Source organism: Crotalus tigris, unplaced genomic scaffold (assembly GCF_016545835.1).
Source record: "Crotalus tigris isolate CLP2741 ecotype Arizona unplaced genomic scaffold, ASM1654583v1 scf7180000017551.9496454, whole genome shotgun sequence".
Taxonomy (NCBI): Eukaryota; Metazoa; Chordata; class Lepidosauria; order Squamata; family Viperidae; genus Crotalus; species Crotalus tigris.
In genome coordinates, this window is record NW_024096469.1 from 7254528 (window position 1) to 7275056 (window position 20529).

General features: G+C 35.7%; 1 pseudogene; it reads left to right on the forward strand.

Annotated features, from left to right (window-relative positions):
* The window catches only part of LOC120309126, a 144445-nt pseudogene that overhangs the window by 78122 nt on the left and 45794 nt on the right, over positions 1–20529 (forward strand).

Below are 20529 nucleotides of genomic sequence, written 5' to 3' on the forward strand. Positions count from 1 at the left end.
GAGCTTGTGAAGTAAGAGAATAAATTCAAAAAACCTTTTGATTGTATTATAACTCCTTCCTTTTCTGGTCTTTTTTCAGAAATCATCAGGATTGAACTATAGTTTCCTTGATGTATTCCCCCAAGTAACTTGCAGATCTCCTAAAGAAGTACTGGACAACGATATTCAGAATTTATTTCATGACAGCAGTGATCCTGGAGTAGATCAAGAAATGTTCTGTAGTGAAGCTTTTCAGAGACCATTCCAGTATTTGATAAGAGAAAACAGAGGTGAAAATCTTGAAGTGTTCCAGTATAGAAAAGGCTCAGTGGAAGGGACTCCAGGAGAATGCCTACAGCTGTTCTTGATCTACTGTGGAGTGATTGATCCTTCTTGGTCAGAACTTAGAAACTTTGCTTGGTTTCTTAACCTTCAGCTGAGAAATTGTGAAACCTCTCTTTTCTGTAATGCTGAATTTGTCCAGGAAACTTTGCAGGGCTTTAAAAATTTTGTGGTCAAATTTATGATTTTAATGGCCAAGGATTTTGCAACTCCTTCACTTAACATTTCTGATGAAAGCCCTGGAATGCAAGATTTCGGAGAGGTTACTGAGGAAGCTCTTGCTCCATTTTTGCTTCGGAAAAAGTGGGAATCTGAACCCCATCCATACATATTCTTCAATGCGGACCGTGTATCTATGACTTTCATTGGCTTTCATCTCCAGCACAATATCAATGGCAGCATTGATGCCATCAATCCTTTGAATGGCAATATTATCAAGAGAAATGTCATGACCCCTCAGCTGTACATGGGATTAATTCGTCAAAAAGTTCCATTCAATATTAATTTTGATGCATTGACCAGAGCTCAGAAAATTGAGAAACTTTGCATGGTCTTGGGGATTGAGGGGCCAACCGATCCTGATGAAACTTATGAACTTACAACAGACAATATACTAAAAATGCTTGCCATTGAAATGAGATTTAGGTGTGGAATTCCTGTTGTCCTGATGGGAGAAACTGGCTGTGGAAAAACCAGGCTTATAAAATACCTGTGTGAACTGCGTAGGATTGGTGTCAATGCTGATAATATGAAGCTTGTCAAAGTTCATGGAGGTACCACAGCAGATGCGATCTATGCTAAAGTGAGGGAAGCTGAAGATATGGCAGGATACAATAAGTCGAATTATCAGTTTGACACAATTTTATTTTTTGATGAAGCCAACACCACAGAAGCTGTAAGCTGCATCAAGGAAGTGTTATGTGACCACACAATAGAAGGACAGTCTTTACTGTCCGGCTCAGGTTTGCAGATCATAGCTGCATGCAATCCTTATCGCAAACACACACCAAAAATGATCCAGCGCTTGGAGTCAGCTGGACTGGGTTATCGTGTCAAAGCAGAGGACACCAGTGAAAAGCTTGGCTCCATTCCCCTTAGGCAGCTTGTTTACCGTGTCCATGCACTCCCACCAAGCATGATACCTCTGGTGTGGGATTTTGGGCAATTGAATAATATCACTGAAAAACTATACATAGAACAGATTGTGCAAAAGCTTGCCAAGTCGATCAAAATGTCTGCTAATGAGACACAAATGATTACTGAGGTGCTTTTTGAGTCACAGACCTACATGAGAAAGCAGAAAGACGAATGCAGCTTTATCAGCCTCAGAGATGTCGAACGCTGTGTGGAAGTCTTCAGATGGTTTCACGGCCACAGTGAACGTCTTATTGAACATCTGGAGAAGTATCTGGAAAGTAATCCCCCTAAAAGTGTAATCCAGAGAGACAGAATAATTTGGTCTTTGATTCTTTCAGTTGCTGTTTGCTACCATGCTTCCCTGGAACAGAAAGAGGCATACTGGAGAGTAATCTGCGAAATATTTCCAGAGCCATATGATAATGAAAAAGTAGTTCTTGAAGAAATTAGCTTAGTTCAGGATCTTTTTTTGAATGGTGTGCCTGTGAGGGAAAGAATAGCAAAAAACCTAGCATTGAAGGAAAATGTGTTCATGATGGTAATCTGCATTGAACTTAAAATCCCTTTGTTTCTTATTGGGAAGCCGGGCAGCTCAAAATCTCTTGCCAAGACCATCGTGGCTGATGCCATGCAGGGTCAAGCAGCATATTCTGATCTTTATAAGGAACTTAAGCAGATCCATTTGGTGTCTTTTCAATGCAGCCCACATTCAACCCCTGAGGGGATCATAAATACTTTCAAACATTGTGCTCGTTTCCAGGAAAGAAAAGACCTTGGTGAATATGTCTCGGTGGTTGTATTAGATGAAATTGGATTGGCAGAAGACTCTTCCAAAATGCCTCTGAAGACCCTTCACCCTCTCTTAGAAGATGGGTGCATTGATGATGATCCACTTCCTCACAAAAAGGTTGGCTTCGTTGGGATATCTAACTGGGCTCTAGATCCAGCTAAGATGAATCGAGGCATCTTTGTATCCCGTGGAGACCTGAATAAAAATGAACTCATAGAAAGCGCAAAAAGTATTTGCTCTTCAGAACGTTTTGTGCTACAAAGAGTTGAGCGTTTTTTTCCTATCTTTGCAAACGCATATGAAGAAATTTGTAAGAAACAAATTAAGGAATTTTTTGGATTGCGTGACTATTACAGTCTTGTAAAAATGCTTTTTGCTTTGACAAATAATTCTAAAAGTATTCCAGGTCCCCGTAAAATAGCAGAGGTGGTTCTCCGTAATTTCAGTGGCAAAGAAGGTGTTGAAGTCTTGGATACTTTTATGTCTAAGATTCCAGAAGGAGGAGATGAAAATTATAAGGATATCAGCACAATTGATTTAGTTGAGCAGAACATTTATAGCAATTACCAGGATGGTGAATGCCGATATCTGTTAGTATTAACAGAAAATTATGCAGCGCTTCAGATTCTCCAACAGTGTTTCTTCAGAGATGCTCAACCAGAAATTATTTTTGGTTCCAGCTTTCCCAAAGATCAAGAATACACTCAGATTTGCAGGAACATAAACCGAGTAAAAATTTGTATGGAGACCGGGAAGATGGTTGTTCTTCTCAACCTACAAAACCTTTATGAGAGCCTCTACGACGCCCTCAATCAGTATTATGTCCAACTTGCTGGTCAAAAATATGTTGACTTAGGTTTAGGGACCCATCGAGTGAAATGCAGAGTGCATCCCAAATTTCGACTGATTGTCATCGAAGAGAAAGAGGTGGTGTACAAACAGTTTCCCATCCCACTGATTAACCGGCTTGAAAAACACTATCTGGATATTAATACCGTACTGAACAAGTGGCAAAAGAACATTGTTGAAGACCTGAAGAAATGGGTGGATGACTTTGTAACAGTTAAAACTGAGAAATATTTTATGGGTCAACAAACATACACACCTTCTGATGTTTTCATTGGCTACCATTCAGACTCTTGCGCTTCGGTTGTCCTGCAGGTGACAGAAAACCTGAAAGAGTCTCTTCTCCCTCAACAGCTAAGGCAGAAAGTGCAAGAGCAGGCCCAGTTAGTCCTCTTGAACTGTGCCACCCCTGATTCTGTAGTCCGTCTCGGTGACTCTAAACTGGACTTTTTAAGAGAAAACTTGGCTAAGATATACTTTCAGCAACAGCAACACACTTCCTTTGCCGAATTTTTGCATGGATGCCTTCGATCAGACTCTAGAGGCCATACGGTGTTCATTGAGGTAAATTGCAATTAAAGTGTTTCTTCCTGTTTCTTCCCTCCCCCCGTCCCCTTTTTCTCATATTCATAAATATGATGAATTCTTAAAACTGGCATGATATATGGCAAGAGTTGCTTAAAGACAATTTTAAAATGCTCCAAATTAAAATACATTTCTATTATCCTTAGGAGTTAGGGCTAGTTACTTTATATTTTGTTTTGGAGATTATAGATACAAACGGTTTTCAAAATTTAGTTCCATCTCGATAAAAATAACATTAGCATGAGGAAAAGTAATCGTTTTTACCAAGTCCAGGCTATTGAGATGGTAATTAATACTATCATCTGTACTTACAGAGCAATCTTTGTTGCTTAATAGATTGTAGAAAATGGCTTGTTCTGATGTAATCACAGAACTACTCCAATAATATTAATATAGAAAGCTTCAAGCTTGTGTGTTTAGCTGAGGGAAGGATACCTTGGGGCTACTTGTGACTGGATTTGAACTTCCGATGGTTGTTTCTCTCCCCCCCCCCAATACATGCCAGAACTTTGGGTATTTATCAACACAGCACATCTACGGCTGGTTGCAGCATTCCATGGTCATTGGCCATGTTTTATGATGGATTTGCCAAAATCCAACACTTTTCACAAAAAATGTGCCCCTAGCAAACCATTGGTTTGCTTAATGACCATGGCATTCACTTAACCATGGATTCGCTTAAAGACTGCCTCAGAAAGCATTGTACAATTTGTTAACGATCGTCATGACTTATGATCATGATGGACAGGCTCCATTACAGTTGCCCCCAAAGTTTGCTATGGTTTCTTTATATTAGTGAATTGTTATTTTCCAGAAATTTGGATGACTGCTGTGTTATTGTATGGTTTAGATTTATCCTGAATACTAAAATGTTTTTTTTTAATTGAAAATTTTTATAAACATTTTACAATAAAATACCCCCCCTCCCACCCCATAACCCTCCCCCCTCCTTCCCAGAGCTGAATACAGGGTTAAAGAAAGAGAAAAAAAAATACAAATTAAATGAACATCAATCCACTACACATACATCCCAAAAAAAAAAAATTAAAGTACTTTAACTCCAATACATAAAAACTACAAATCCAACCATACCTAGTTTAAACTATAAATTATTCAAAAACTAAATAATACTTCCTAAACCCATATTTAATCTGTACAAAATTTACCCATCTTTTCCACACCGAAATATATCTCTCTTGTGAATGGTCTTTCAGATAAGCCGAAATTTTTGCCATTTCTGATAAATGAGAAACTTTGAGAAACCATTCTTCTATAGTAGGCAAGGAATCCTTCTTCCAATATTGCCCAATCAGCAACCTTGCCACCGTAATAAAATTTAACATTAAGATAATCTCTTTACCATCACAGTCTACAATAATGCCTAACAAAAATAATTGTGGTGTAAATTTTATTCTTCTATTAAAAATCTTCTGAATGTTCCACCAAATCTTAATCCAAAAAGCCTTTACATTTCTACATGACCACCAAATATGATAGTACATTGCGTCCAGACAACCACATCTCCAACATTTGGGCTGTACATTCGGATACATATGAGACAACTTTTGTGGATCAAGGTGCCACCTATAAAACATTTTATAAAAATTTTCTTGTAAATTTTGAGCTTGAGTAAATTTAACATTCCTCACCCAAATACCTCCCATGTATCTAATAAAATCGGCTCTTCAAAATTCTGAGCCCATTTAACCATACAATCTTTAACTAATTCTGTTTCTGAATCCAATTCCACTAAAGCATTATAAACTCTTTTTATATGAGTTCGACTTTGATCTTTAATTTGTTTCATCAAATTCACATCTTCCGTAGCAAAACCCACTTTTTGATCTATACTCCATCTTTCTAATAATTGCCTATACTGGTACCAAGAATAAATAATATTTTCTTGCATTAATTCCTCCATAGATTTTAATTGCCAATTATTCCCTTCCCACTTAAGCAATTGTTTATAAGAAATCCTATCCATTTTCACTCCTTTCCTTATCCCCTCTATTGCGTGTCCAGGAATTCCCCACAACGGTATTCTGAAATTTAATCTATAATATTTCTTCCAGACACGCAATAAAGCAATTCTTAAAACATGGGACTTAAAAACCCTATCCACCTTTTTATTATAAACTAAATACGCATGCCATCCAAATAATAAATCTCATCCCTCCAAAGAAAGTATATTTGAATTTGTTAAGTTAACCCAATCACTAATCAACATTAAAACCACTGCATCATAATACAATTTCAAATTCGGCACCTTGAGTCCACCTCTCTCTCAAACATCTTGTATAATTTTAAGCTTAACTCTTGTTTTTTTCCCAGCCCAAATAAATCTATTAATACCCTTCTGCCATTCTTCTAAATTTATCTCTTTCTTTAAAATGGGTATCATTTGAAACAAGAAAAGAAATTTTGGCAGAACATTCATTTTAACTGCAGCAATTCTCCCTAACAAAGATAATTGCAATTTTTTCCAATCATTCAAATCCTTCTGCATTTTAAGCCATAACATTTCATAATTATTTTTATACAATTTTACATTAGAGACAGTTATATAAACCCCCAAATATTATACCTTTTTTACAATTTCAAAACCTGTCAAATTAACTAAAATCTCCTTATCTGAATTAGACATATTTTTAGATAATATTTTAGTCTTATTATTATTAACTTTAAAACCAGAAACTTGCCCATACTGATTTATAATCTGTAACAACTCCAATACTGAATAGGTTGGTTGAGACAAAGTAACAACCAAATCATCAGCAAAAGCTCTTAACTTGTAATCTTTCTTATTAATCATTATTCCCTTTATCTTAGATGATTCATGAATTTTAATCAACAAAATTTCTAATGTTAAAACAAACAACAAAGGGGACAATGGACATCCCTGTCTTGTTCCCTTTCCAATTTGAAAAACCTCAGATAAACCTCCATTAATTATAAGTTGTGCCGATTGTTTTTGATAAATACCTCTAAGAGCTTGCAAAATTTTATCCCCAAAATTCATCTCTTCAACCAATCTTAACATAAATTGCCAATTTAACTGATCAAAGGCTTTCTCAGCATCTAAAAAAATCAAACCTGCAGGAATCTGATTATTTTTGTCCAAATATTCTATTAAATTAATAATTTGTCTAACATTATTCTTCATATATCTCCCGGTTATAAACCCTGTTTGATCAGTATGTATCACTTGATTCAATACAATCATAAATCTATTTGCTAAAATTTTTGAAAAAATTTTATAGTCTATATTCAAAAGAGATATAGGTCTATAATTTTTAGGTAAAGTAAGATCTTGATCCTCTTTTGGAATCAAGGAAATAAAAGCCCTTCTCCAAGATGGAGGTGTGTCTAAACCCATCAATATACTATTAAAAAATTCTTTCAAGGGCTCTATCATCTCCTCACTTAAAGTTTTATAATAAATTGATGTCAATCCATCAGTATCAGGTGCTTTGCCAACTTTTAGTTGTTTAATTGCCATAATAATTTCCTGTGAAGTAATCAATCCATTAATCTCTTTGATCATTTGTTAATTTCGGAAAATGAGCATCTTGTAAATATTTATCTATATCCGAACTCTGTACCTTCTGACCCATATATAATTTTGTATAAAAATCTAAAAAAGATTTTTTAATCAATTCTTTCTGAAAAACCACTTTACCATTATAATTTATTTTATCTATAATTCTCGACCTCTGTTTCTTCCTTAATTGATAAGCCAACCACCTACCCGGCTTATTTGCATTACAAAATGTATTATGTTTCATATAACATAAATTAGTTGCAACCTGATCAGCCATTAACATATTAAATTGTGTTTTAAGCAAATTTATAGAAGCCTTTACATTCTTATCCAAAGGATTCAAAATTAATGCTTTTTCTTTTATTTTAATCTCATCCTCCAATTCCTTACGTTTTTGCATTTGTTTTTGCCTATAAACCTTAGTCATTTGAATCAAAACCCCACGCATATAAGCCTTACTGGGGTCCCATACCATAGCCATTGAAGTTCCCTTAGATATATTTAAAGTAAAAAAATCCTTTAAATGTTCTCTAAGTTTTTGTACATTCACCTCATATCTAAATAAATTTTCATTCAACCTCCACGATCTTCTCTCCTCCTTCTCAGCAATTAACTCCAACCATACAGGACTATGATCAGTCAATGTCCTTGGGAAGATTTTTACATTTTTAACACTAGAATATAAATCCGTAGTAGTCAAAAAAAAAAATCAATTCTTGAGAACGATTGGTGCCTATCAGAAAAAAACGTAAAATCTCTCTCTTCCGTATTACGTTCCCACCAAATGTCTCTCAGTTCCAAATCATCTTTCAAATAAAAAAAAAGCCTTAGGTAATTTAGCTTGCTTGAAGAAAGTAGAAAGTCCTTTCTTGTCTTTATGTGTATCCAACACTCCATTCCAATCCCCCATCAAAATAACAGATCTATAATCCAATGAAATCAATTTTTGATGTAAAAACTTATAAACTGTTTTTGTTGTTGATTAGGAGCATATAAACCCACTATAAGCAATTTCTTACCATACAATCCCACTTCAATCATAACATATCTTCCTTGAGAATCAGAATCTATTAATTTAGCTGACAAACGTTTCTTAACATAAATAACAACCCCCCCTTTTTTTCCAGGAGCAGAAGATACAAAATGTGAACCCAATCGAGCATTAATCAAATATTTTTGATCCTTTAAAATAATATGAGTTTCCTGCAAACAAACAATATCATTATTATATTGCTTCAAATAATGAAATATTTTCTTCCTTTTCTGTGGAGAATTGAGGCCGTTAACATTCCAGGTCAGGAGCTTTGCCATCTCCTCCGGCTGCCAGCCTGGAGAAGACTGCTTGAAGATCTGCCATCGAAGATCTCTTAGGTCTTGCTCCTCCCACAGGCTCAGAAACAGATTCTTGTGTAGATTCTTTTATTTCCTTCTTCTGTTGATCCTTTTCTTTTCGTCTATAAGCTGCTCGGGTCATTCTCTGTTCTTTCATCTCAGCAGACTGCTGTAACAACTCAACCTGTGCTTTTCCAACTTTCATTGATGCAACATCTTCAACCAACTGCTCTCCCTCTTTCACATCCAATACTTTAAACCTTAGAGGTGATGATGAGCGCGCTCCCAGGACAGAAATGTAAAACTCTCTTGCCTTTGAAACAGTATTTAGTCTATAACGTGTCCCCGCATGGCTCACCACAATTCCAGTTTGGATGTCCCATCTAAACGGCATCTGTCGTTTTTTAAGTTCATCTGATAAAAAAGCAAAATCCTTTCTTCTTCTTAAAATTTTTGATGGAATCTCCTTTAAAATTATAACATCCTGAGCAGCAATCTGAAATCTCTTATTGTAAAATGCTTGTATAATTTCATTACGTAAAGATCTTTTTCCAAAGTAAATCACCACATCTCTTGATAAATTTCTCTGCTTTGCAATCCACGAATTGATTCTGAATATTTTTTCTATTTCTCTCAATATCTCCTCTGGAGCCCTCTCCAATATCCCACCACCTCCCTCAGATTTTCTTGCATATTTTCCCTCAAGCCTCTGATTCTTAAAGCGAACTCCATTTCTCTATACTGAGACATAACAATTTCATCCTGTGAATTCTCCACTGTTTTTTCCACACTTCCCACACGGTCTTCCAATAAATCCACTTTATCTGCAATATCCTCAAGACGACAGTCCAGCTTTTCAACAACAGAGGAGAGTCCTTGCAGAGCCTGTACAATATCCTCCCTCATAATTTTATTTTTCTCTTCTAAAAGTTCCTTCACTTCTTCTCTAATTTGACACACAACATTACCCATAACATCTTGAATATCTTTTACCGTAAGTGGTGGTACAGGCGGAGAGGGTGGTGGTGACCTAGGTTTAGGTTGTTGAGCTGTGAGTATTGCCGGAGAAGAAGCCACTTTAGGCACAGCAGAGATCACTTGACGCTTCGAAGCCATTTTAAAAAGTTTTTCTCCTTCTTAAAAAATCCAAAAGACCAGAAAAAAACAAAAAGAAGAGGGAAAAGAAAGCCCCTCTTCTATATATATATATATCCTTCTCATGCAAACACCCAAAGTCCCAAAAGTTACTAAATCTTTATAACCAAAAAAAGTGAAAAAGTGAAAGTCCTTTCTTCACTTTCCTTTCATGCGCATGAGAAAAAGAAACCTCTCATCGCCATTTTACTTTCCCTTACAATGAAGAAAAGGAAAAGATTGTTCTTCTCTTCTCCAGAATTAAAGTTCAAAATTAACATATAAATTCCCCTGATCAGCTTTGTCCGCTTCAAAATCAACTCACCAGTTCACTTTAATTGCGGATGTGGAAGCGGCGTCTTGCTTTGTCCCAAAACAAAAAAGGGACAAAGACGTCTGAGAAGTGGAGAATGCCTCGGACTCCGTGAGAACTCACCCTTCAATGCCCCCAAAAAATCTCTGAGGTCTTGGAGGTTCTACCACTATCCAAGGAAAAAAACTCCCCTCCTTCCCTTTGCCCGGGAAAGAAGTTTCAAATCGTGGGACAGCTGATGTCTGCTGTCTCCGCAGTTTTTACACTGTCTCAGACGGACAGCTACAAAGTAGCTGCCATCGGCACAGCGCAGCGCCACAGGAATCCCTGAATACTAAATGTTTTGAAATGAAAAATACATGCAGGAAATATTTAGGGTGTAGAAATGGACTTTCTTGCCAGAATCCCAAGATTCAAGAAAACTCTAGCTGAGCAAATTGAAATGAGATTTTGTCTTCAGAATGTTTTCCTAGCATGTCCATATGTAGCAGAAATGTTGAGAAACCAGTGTTTTTCTTTCAGTGTAAGAGTCTGGAATGTTTGAAGTAGAGCATAGCTTTCCTTGGTACAAACGAAGGACTACTTCAGGACTATTTCTGAGTAATAGAACAAAGGAATTTGCTATACAAATTTAGATAATAAATAAAATGTTAATAAATAAAATTTCTAAACTAAAATCGTTGGAAGTTACCTGATCTTTTTGTAACCAGCTAATTGATGGTGTCACTCAGATCCTTCCTGATTGTATGCCAAGTCCCAAAGCCTATACTGGTAGCCATTGTTAAATGGCCGCCTCATTTAATGATCATTTGCAATTATGACGGTGATGAAAAATATTCACATTTATGATTTTCATAGGTGTGTAAAACCAATGAAAGCTGAAATAAGCTCATAAGCAAAGTCAAGATTTCACTTAGCAATTGCTTCACTTAACGACCAAATTGCTGTTCCCAATTGTGATCTTTAAACGAGAGTCACCTGTATGTGTAGGAGAAAAGAAGGGAAGAAAATATTTCCACTGGGATAATAAAAAAACAAGAGACTGCATGACCATCCTGTGAAAACTTTGTTAATATTTGACAGAAAAACCTGCTGTCTTAACTGTTACAGATCACGACCTTCTCCAGGCTCCTGACTGCAGCAGACACAGAGATTTTGGAGGCAGAATTGCAGCATGATTCAGACAGCCTGAAAGTTTTGTTCTTGCAACAATTTGACACGGAGTACTCGTTTTTAAAGGATATTCGGTGAGTTTTCATCATTCACAATGGTTGCAGAATAATGCAGATTTGTATGTTTCTTTATACTTCTTTTTTGTAAGTGACATAAAAGTGCTTGTAATAAAATAAATGATTAATAGAATAAATTTCATATGATAAAAGGAGTTTTATAATTGAATTGTAAAATATAAATTGGAGGATTGCAATGAAGTTATGTTACTGTTCAAATTTCTGGAGTGTTTGGTGAGGTGACCTTGTTTTAAGTAAAGGTCTGGATTTGAGTGGTCCATTCTTTGTGTAACAAAGTGAAGCTCATTTAAACATTTCTGTATTTTCTCAGGAAATTTTTTGCTGTGAGGACCGATGGGAGTAAAATCCTCATTATTCAGACTGACTTTGAAAATGGATCTCTCAGTGCCCAGCTCATTGCCTCAGCCAGGTAAGTTGCCTGTTAGATAAAATTATTAAATAAGCAATGCTGAGCATATAATCAATTAATAGTTGCTGTAAATGCATAGATTTTTACATAGTCCAATAAATACTCCAGGCCAATATTCTAATTCCATGGAGAACTATCTCCACCTATTCATCATACATCAGAATGAGGTGGGAAAAGACTTCCGGTGGTGCTGGCCGCGCTGATGGCGGCTATCTTTTAGCAGTCTGTCTGAGAAAGTGTCAACACTGCAGAGACAGCAGATAACAGCTGACCCGTGGTTTGGAACTTCTCTCCCCGGGCGTAGGGGAGGAGGTGAGTTCTCCTTGGATAGTGGTAGAGCTCCCCAAGACCCTAAAATTTATCTTTTTGGGTCGGAGGGTGAACTCCCACGGAGTCCGAGGCTTCTCCACATCTCAGATGTGTTTGTTTGGTTTTTTTGGGGGGGGGACAAAGCAAGACGCTTCTTCCACATCTGTGCTTAAAGTGAACTTGTAAGTAAATTTCAAAGCAGACAGAGCTGACCAGTAGTATTTATAATTTGTATCCACTTTGGAACTTTAACTCTGGAAAAGAATTAATCTTCTCCTTTTTTTACAATTATAAAAGAAGTTAAAATGGCGCTGGGATGTTTTTTTTTTTCTGTGAGTGAAAGGGAAGAAAGAACTTTCCCTTGGCTACATTTCGCTACAGAGTTTGAATAACGTAATGGATTTTGGTTATTGATACAAAAGACAAAGTTTTTTTTTAATTTCCTTTTTTTTATAGGGGGCTTTTCTCTTTTCCCCTTTTGTTTTTTGAGATACTAAGAAGACGTTTTATAAATTAAAACGGCTTCGAAGCGTCTCGCAACTTCTGCTGTGCCTAAAGTTTCGATCTCTCCCCAGTTGTACAGACTGTTCAACAAGCTAAGCCCCGGTCAGCACCATCTTCTCCACCACCAGCAGCACTTACGGTAAAAGACTTACAAGATGCTTTGGGAAAAGAAGTTTGTCAGATTAGAAGAGAAATGGAGGAACTTTTAGAGGACAGAAATAGGGAAATGAGGGAGGATATAGCACTTGCTTTGCAAGGACTTGCCTCCCATGTTGAGAGGCTGGATGATCGCATTGATGATGTTGTGGAGAAAGTTGAAGGTCTGGAAGATCGGGTTGGTAAAGTGGAAAATAAGGTGGAAATGTCACAGGATGAAATTATCATGTCTCAATATAGAGAAATGGAATTTGCTTTAAGAATTAGAGGCTTGAAGGAAAATATGCAAGAAGATTTGAGAGAGCTGGTGGCAAAGGATATAGCTTTGATTTTGGGGTGTGAACCTGAAGAAATATTGAGAGATATAGAAAAAATATTTAGAGTTAATTCATGGATTGCGAAGCAGAGAAATTTACCAAGAGACATGGTGATTTATTTTGCAAGGAGATCTTTACGTAATGAAATCATACAAGCGTTTTATAAGCAGAGATTTCAGATTGCTGCTCAAGATGTTATAATTTTAAAGGAAATTCCTCCAAAAATTTTAAGAAGAAGAAAAGATTTTGTCTTCTTGGCTGATGAGCTTAAAAAACGACAGCTTCAGTTTAGATGGGAGATCCTGATTGGAATAGTGGTGAGCTATGTGGGGACACATTACAGACTTAATACAATTTCAAAGGCGAAAGATTTTTATATTTCTGTCCTGGGAGCAGGCTCACCACCATCTCCACGATCTAAAATTTCAGAGGTGAAGTTGGGAGAACAGCCAATTGAAGGTACCATCTCACTGGGGGCTGGAGAATTACAGGCTGAATCTTTACAGCAGCCTTTTGAGACAAAAGAAACTTCAAAGGAACAGAGAGTGACTCGAGCAGCTCATAGACGCAAAGAGAAGGAGAAACAGAAGATGGAGGCAAGAGTACTAACACAAGAATCTACTACTCCTGAGCCTGTGGGAAGAGCACAACTGAAGAGATCTCCAACAGCAGATCTTCATGCAGTCTTTTCCAGGCTTCAGGCCAGTAGGGATGGCAAAATTCCTGACTTGGAATGTTAATGGCTTGAATTCCCCACAGAAAAGAAAGTATTTCATTATTTGAAGCAACATAATAATGATGTTGTATGCCTGCAGGAAACTCATTACTTTAAAGGATCAAAAGTATTTGATTAACTCTCAGTTGGATTCACATTTTATATCTCCTGCTCCAGGGAAAAAAGGGGGTGTTGTTATTTATGTTAAGAATAACTTATCAGCAAAATTAATAGACTCTGACTCTCAAGGTAGATATGTTATTATTGAATTGGAATTGTATGGTAAGAAACTTCTTATAGTGGGTTTGTATGCTCCTAATCAACAACAAAAGCAGTTTTATAAGTTATTACATCAAAAATTAATTTCTTTGGATTATAAATCTGTTATTATGATGGGAGACTGGAATGGTGTTTTAGACTCAAGTAAGGATAAGAAAGGACTTTCCATGCTCTCCAATCAAGCTAAACTACCTAAGGCTTTTTTTGACTTGAAAGATGATTTGGAATTGAGAGACATTTTGCGGGAACGAAATGTGGAAGAGAGGGACTTTACCTTTTTTTCTGACAGGCATCAATCATTTTCAAGAATTGATTTCTTTTTAATTACTACTGATTTATATTTTAGTGTTAAGAATGTTAAAAGAACAATTTAATATGTTAATGGCTGATCAGGTTGCAACCAACCTACGATATATGAAACATAATACTTTCTGTAATGCAAATAAGCCTGGTAGGTGGTTGGCTTATCAATTATAGAAAAAACAGAGGTTAAGGATTATAGATAGAATAAATTAGAAAGGTAAAGTGGTTTTTCAGCAAGAGTTGATTAAAAAATCTTTTTTAGATTTTTATACAAAATTATATACTGGTGAAAAGGTACGGATTTTGGATATAAATAAGTATCTACAAGAAGCTCATTTTCCTAAGCTTACAAATGCTCAACGAGATGAGATTAATGGTTTAATTACTTCTGAGGAAATTATTATGGCAATTAAACAATTAAAGGTTGGTAAAGCACCTGGTACAGATGGATTGACAGCAATTTATTACAAAACATTATCTGAAGAGATGATAGAACCATTAAAGGAACTTTTTAATAGTATATTATTGGGTGCAGAGGTACCTCCATCTTGGAAAAGAGCTTTTATATCGTTGATTCCAAAAGAAGATCAAGATCTTATTCAACCTAAAAATTATAGACCTATATCTCTTTTGAATATAAATTATAAAAATTTTTCTAAAATTTTGGCAAATAGATTAATGTTTGTATTGAAGCAAGTGATTCATACTGATCAATCTGGTTTTATAACTGGAAGATATATGAAAAATAATGTTAGACAAATTGTTAACTTAATTGAATATTTGGATAAAAATAATCAGATTCCTGCAGCTTTAATTTTTTTAGATGCTGAAAAAGCTTTTGATCAGTTAAATTGGCAATTTTTGTTAAGAGTGATAGAGGAGATGAATTTTGGGGATAAATTTTTGCAAGCCCTAAAGGGCATTTATCAACAACAATCGGCTCAGATTATAATTAATGGAGGGCTAACAGAGACCTTTCAAATTGGAAAAGGTATAAGACAGGGATGTCCGTTATCTCCTTTATTGTTTGTTTTAACTTTAGAAATTTTGTTAATAAAAATTTGTGAGTCAACTACAATAAAGGGAATAATGATAAATAAGAAGGATTACAGGTTGAGAGCTTTTGCTGACGACTTGGTTGTTACTTTATCACAACCGATTCATTCGGTTTTAGATTTGTTACAGATTATAACTCAATAATAAGACTAAAATATTATCTAAAAATATGTCTACTAAGGATAAGGAAATGTTAGTTAACTTGACAGGTTTTGATATAGTTAAAAAGGTTAAATATTTGGGAGTGTATATAACAGCTTCTAATGTAAAATTGTATAAAAATAATTATGAAACATTATGGACTAAAGTGCAGAAGGATCTGAATGATTGGAAAAAATTACAATTATCTTTGTTAGGGAGAATTTCTGCTGTTAAGATGAATGTTCTACCAAAATTTCTTTTTCTGTTTCAGATTATACCTATTTTGAAGAAAGATGTTAATTTAGATGAATGGCAGAAGGGTATTAATAAATTTATTTGGGCAGGGAAAAATCCAAGAGTTAAGCTTAAGATTATACAAGATGTATGAGAAAGAGGAGGATTTAAGATGCCTAATTTGAAACTGTATTATGATGCTGCGGCTTTAACATTGATTAGCGATTGGATTAACTTAACAAATCAAAATATACTTTCTTTGGAGGGATGGGATTTATTATATGGATGGCATGCATATTTAATTTATAACAAGAAACTAGATAGGGCCTTTAAATCGCATATTTTAAGAATTGATTTATTACGTGTCTGGAAGAAATATTATTATAATTATATAATTATATTATAATTTTTGGATCCACAAAAATTGTCTCGCATGTATCCTAATTTACAGCCTAAGTGTTGGAGATGTGGTTGCTTAGATGCAACCTATTATCATATTTGGTGGACGTGTAGAAATATAAAAGCTTTTTGGATTAAGATTTGGTGGAACATTCGGAAGATTTTTAATAGAAAGATAAAGTTTACACCACAATTGTTTTTGTTAGGTATTATTGAAGATTGTGATGTTAAAGAAACTATTTTAATGTTGAATCTTATTACGGTGGCAAGGCTATTGGTTGGGCAATATTGGAGGAAAGATTCTTTGCCTACCATAGAAGAATGGTCATTTAAAGTTTCTAATTTAGCAGAAATGGCCAAAATTTCTGCCTATTTGAAGGATCATTCACAAGAAAGATACATCTCGGTGTGGAGAAGATGGATAAATTTTGTACAGAATAAATATGGGATTAGAAAGTATCATTTAGTTTTTAATTAACTTATAGTTTAAACTGGGAGTTGTTTGTATTTGAGTTAAAGTATTTTAGGGATTTGGTTATTGGTATAGTTGGATAAGCTTAGTTAGAATTTGTTTGCTTATTTTTAACCCTGTAATCAGTTCTGGGAAGTGATGGGGGGGAGGGTTGGGGTGAGGGGGAGGGAGGGTTATTGTATTGTAATAATAAATTTGTATAAAACTTTTCAATAAAAAAAAGAATGAGGTGGGAAAATAAACTTTTATCTGTGTTGAAATAATAGGAGCTGTTGGGCAGGTGAATATAAAGACTTTACTTTAACTTCACAAAAGAATGATGCCTATTTCTCTTTTCTTGCAGGTATTCAACTGTTAACGAAGTCAACAAAATACAGAAGAATCAAGCCAGGATGTTTGTAATTTTCATCACTAAGCTGTCACGAATTGAAGGAGGAAGTTCCTATATAGGATTTCACGGAGGTAGGTTGGCTTATGTGCAGGAATACAGAACAAGGAGGCTGGAGGTCTATTAAAGGGGCTGCTATGGTATCAGGGTTGCTTCATGCTTCCTCTCACAAATGGTCCCAGCAATGTGACTTACAAATTACTGCAGTATAGAAAGAGATGTGCTTCTAACACAAGGCTACAAATAAGATGAAAATTTTATTATGTCATTTCTGTGCAAGAAAAGCTTTGCAAATTTTCTTGTGTATCGTTCATAAATACAGCTGTTTGATTTTCCACATTGTTAGAAAAATATTTTGAGCAGCTCTGTAAATGCATCAAGGTATGAAGCTCGTTTCATTTATATATGTTATTTATTACATAGAGATTCCTTCTATTACTTACTAAAGCACTGACTGTGTTCATTGTCAAGATAGCTCTGAAATAAAGCCAGGGTAATACCATATCATAAATCAGGATGGGATCCTCAGCCTATAGGTTGCCAAACCCCTTTTTGGTTGTCCACAATGCACTGTCTGAAAAGATCACAAAACCTTGGTGACAAAAATTGCTGAAAATCAGTAATTCAATTTCTTGCCATATTTAATTGGGAAACATGAAAACTATATGCTGTTAACTAAGTTTAATGCAGTTAACTTTACTCCTCCAATTCCGAGCTTCCTGAATTACAAAAGAAAAAGTAAATCCCTATTGCCATTGGACCTCAGTCCACTAAAAAAAAACAAATGTATGGAGTTCAGGTGGTATAGGGAAAAATTCTTGCTTAAATTTAGTCATATTTTTGTTCTGGATATATACTGTTTGTGTTTGTGTGTGTGTGTGTGTGTGCGCGCCGCACGCGTGCGTGTTGGCTGGAGCACCCAGTCTACCAGGTATAGGATAAATCAGTCTGTTTTGCGCTTCACTCCAATCTAGGAGCATGTTTTGCAGGCAGACATCACATACTGTGAACACTGTAAATTGAAAATTTTTGTGGTTGACAAAGAGTTAGTGGGAGACTAGTATAGCTATTTCAAGCTCTTTAGCTCTCATCAGCTAGTCATGAGAGCTAAAGAGCTTGAAATAGCTATACTAGTCTCCCACTAACGCTTTGTCAGCCACAAAAAAAAGTTTGTGTGTGCATATGTATGTGTATACATATAAACCTCAGAAAACATATATATGTGTGTGTGTGTGTGTGTATGTATGTATGTATGTATATATGTATATGTGTGTGTGTACGTCTATATTTACACCAAAATTTCACTCATACCTTGCTGTATCTTTGTATTCTTAAGTCCATCACATCCTTATGTCCATTGCCTTTTGTTCTTTAGCTTGTATTTTAAGACAAAAATCGTACATTTGGTTTAAGAAATATCAGGATTTTGTTGAAGTTAAATACTTTGACATGGGAAAATATTATTGGAATATATTTATTTATTTATATCTCCCCTTTATTATTTTTACAAATAACTCAAGGCAGTGAGCATACCCAAAACACCCTTTTCCTCCAATTTTTCCCCACAACAACAACCCTGAGGTGAGTTGAGCTGAGAGAGAGGGAGAGCAACTGGCCCAAAGTCACCCAGCTCACTTTCATGCCTAAAGGCGGGACTAGAATTCAAGGTTTCCTGCTTTCTAATCTGGTGTCTTAACCACTAGACCAAACTGGCTTTCTATATAAAACGTATCTTTTAATTTTGGAGAGGTCTTCTACTTCATGTTGCTATAAATGCAAAATCTATTTTTCCATATTTTTTTCTTAATAGAAATATAAAGGTATACAAGTAGTCCTCAACGTATGACCACAATTGACCCCAGAATTTATGTCCCTAAGTGAGAAATTTGTTAAGTGAGTTGTCCCCATTTTACAATTTTTCTTACCACATCTGTTAAGTGAATGACTGCAGCTGTTAAATTAGTAACAGGGTTGTTAAGTAAATCTGGCATCCCCATTGACTTTGCTTGTCAAAACATCACAAAACATGATCACATGACCCTGTGACACTGCAACTGTCATAAATACATGCCAGTTGCCAAGCATCTGAATATAGATCACATGACCATGGGGATGCTGCAACAGTCATAGCTGTGAAAAATGGTCATAATTTATTTTTTTCAGTGCTGTTGTAACTTTGAATGGTCACTAAATGAACTGTTGTAAGTCGAGGATTACCTGTAATAAAAATAATATACCCCTTCAGGCTTTTGTAATATTTTTCTCTCCTGACTTCTGCATAATTTCTTTGGAGGCTAACGTATTTGTTGGTTTCCCATAATCCTGTCCTTAGCTCTCTCCCTCATCTTCCCTGAGACATATGATTGGCCAAACTGAAAGGTCGTATTTAACTTCAGTTTTATACACAATATCCACACATTAATTGAATTAAGGCCCTTGTTGTTACATGGTAAAAGATACATTATTGTATTATCCTATCCTTCCCTGCGTTAAGGTTAAGTGGCTTTCCTCAAAAACGAATAATGGGAATACAGGTAATAGCTGTGACATCTCACCTGTTGTTTTCAGGGCTGTGGCAGTCTGTGCATATTGATGATCTAAGAACCTGCAGGGACATGGTCTCGGATATAACATCCCTCCGAAGCATCACTGTCAGCCAGCTGTTTTCTGAAAATATGGGAGAGTCTGCAGATAATCCTGAAAGTAAGAAGTTCCAACTATATGTTTATGTAGTGCTTAATTCCAACAGTTTGCAGTAATTCCCATCATCGTTTTTAGAATCAGGTACCTTTCCTGTACGAGACTTTCTTTATCTTTGTAACTGCAGGGACAGAGGAAGAAGAAAAAATAGAGCAGGAGATGGAAGTGGAAGCATCACCAATATCCAAACCAGAAATACTTGTAAGTCTTAATGTGCCTCAATCATTCAGTTTGATTGTTTCCCTTCAATCTCGGGGCCAGTGATGTTGTTCTTTCTAACAACCTGCTTTTTTTGTTCAATGAAATTGATTATAGAAATAACATGTTTTTTCACATATTTCTATCTAGATACTTATGATTAGCTATCTGTTCTAGCCTTGGGATGATTCACACATTGCCCTATTAGAGTAACATGCATAAACATCAGATCTAATTCTTTGTGATCACTCCACAGGGATCACTATTTGTGAACTTTATGAGAGCTCCATTAGCTACTGTTTCAGAAGATTATATAGATGGGCAATAACGTTCTTTCGTATCTGTTTTCTCTAGAAATTTAACTTTCTATACCTGGCTGCCTACCTCCTTAGTTCCTAGTGCTGCATTGTTTTTATTTTACTCAGGTGTTTATCCACGCAAGATCTTTTTCTTTTTCGGTACCTGGGTGATTGTTTCTCCTTTGTGCTCCCAGGCATTTGAGTGAACCCAAAAGTGGGCATCTTAGAGCACCGGAGCCTTATCTGGCCCTCAAACTCTGTTTTTTGTTTTTGTTTTGGTGAAAAAGTTCATGAAAAAAAGGCTGACGTAATTGCCTCCTGTTGTATAGTGGAAAAGTAAAAATAGTGCTATGTAAAACAATTGAAACAATTGTTCTGATCCCAGTGGTTGTGATAAAATG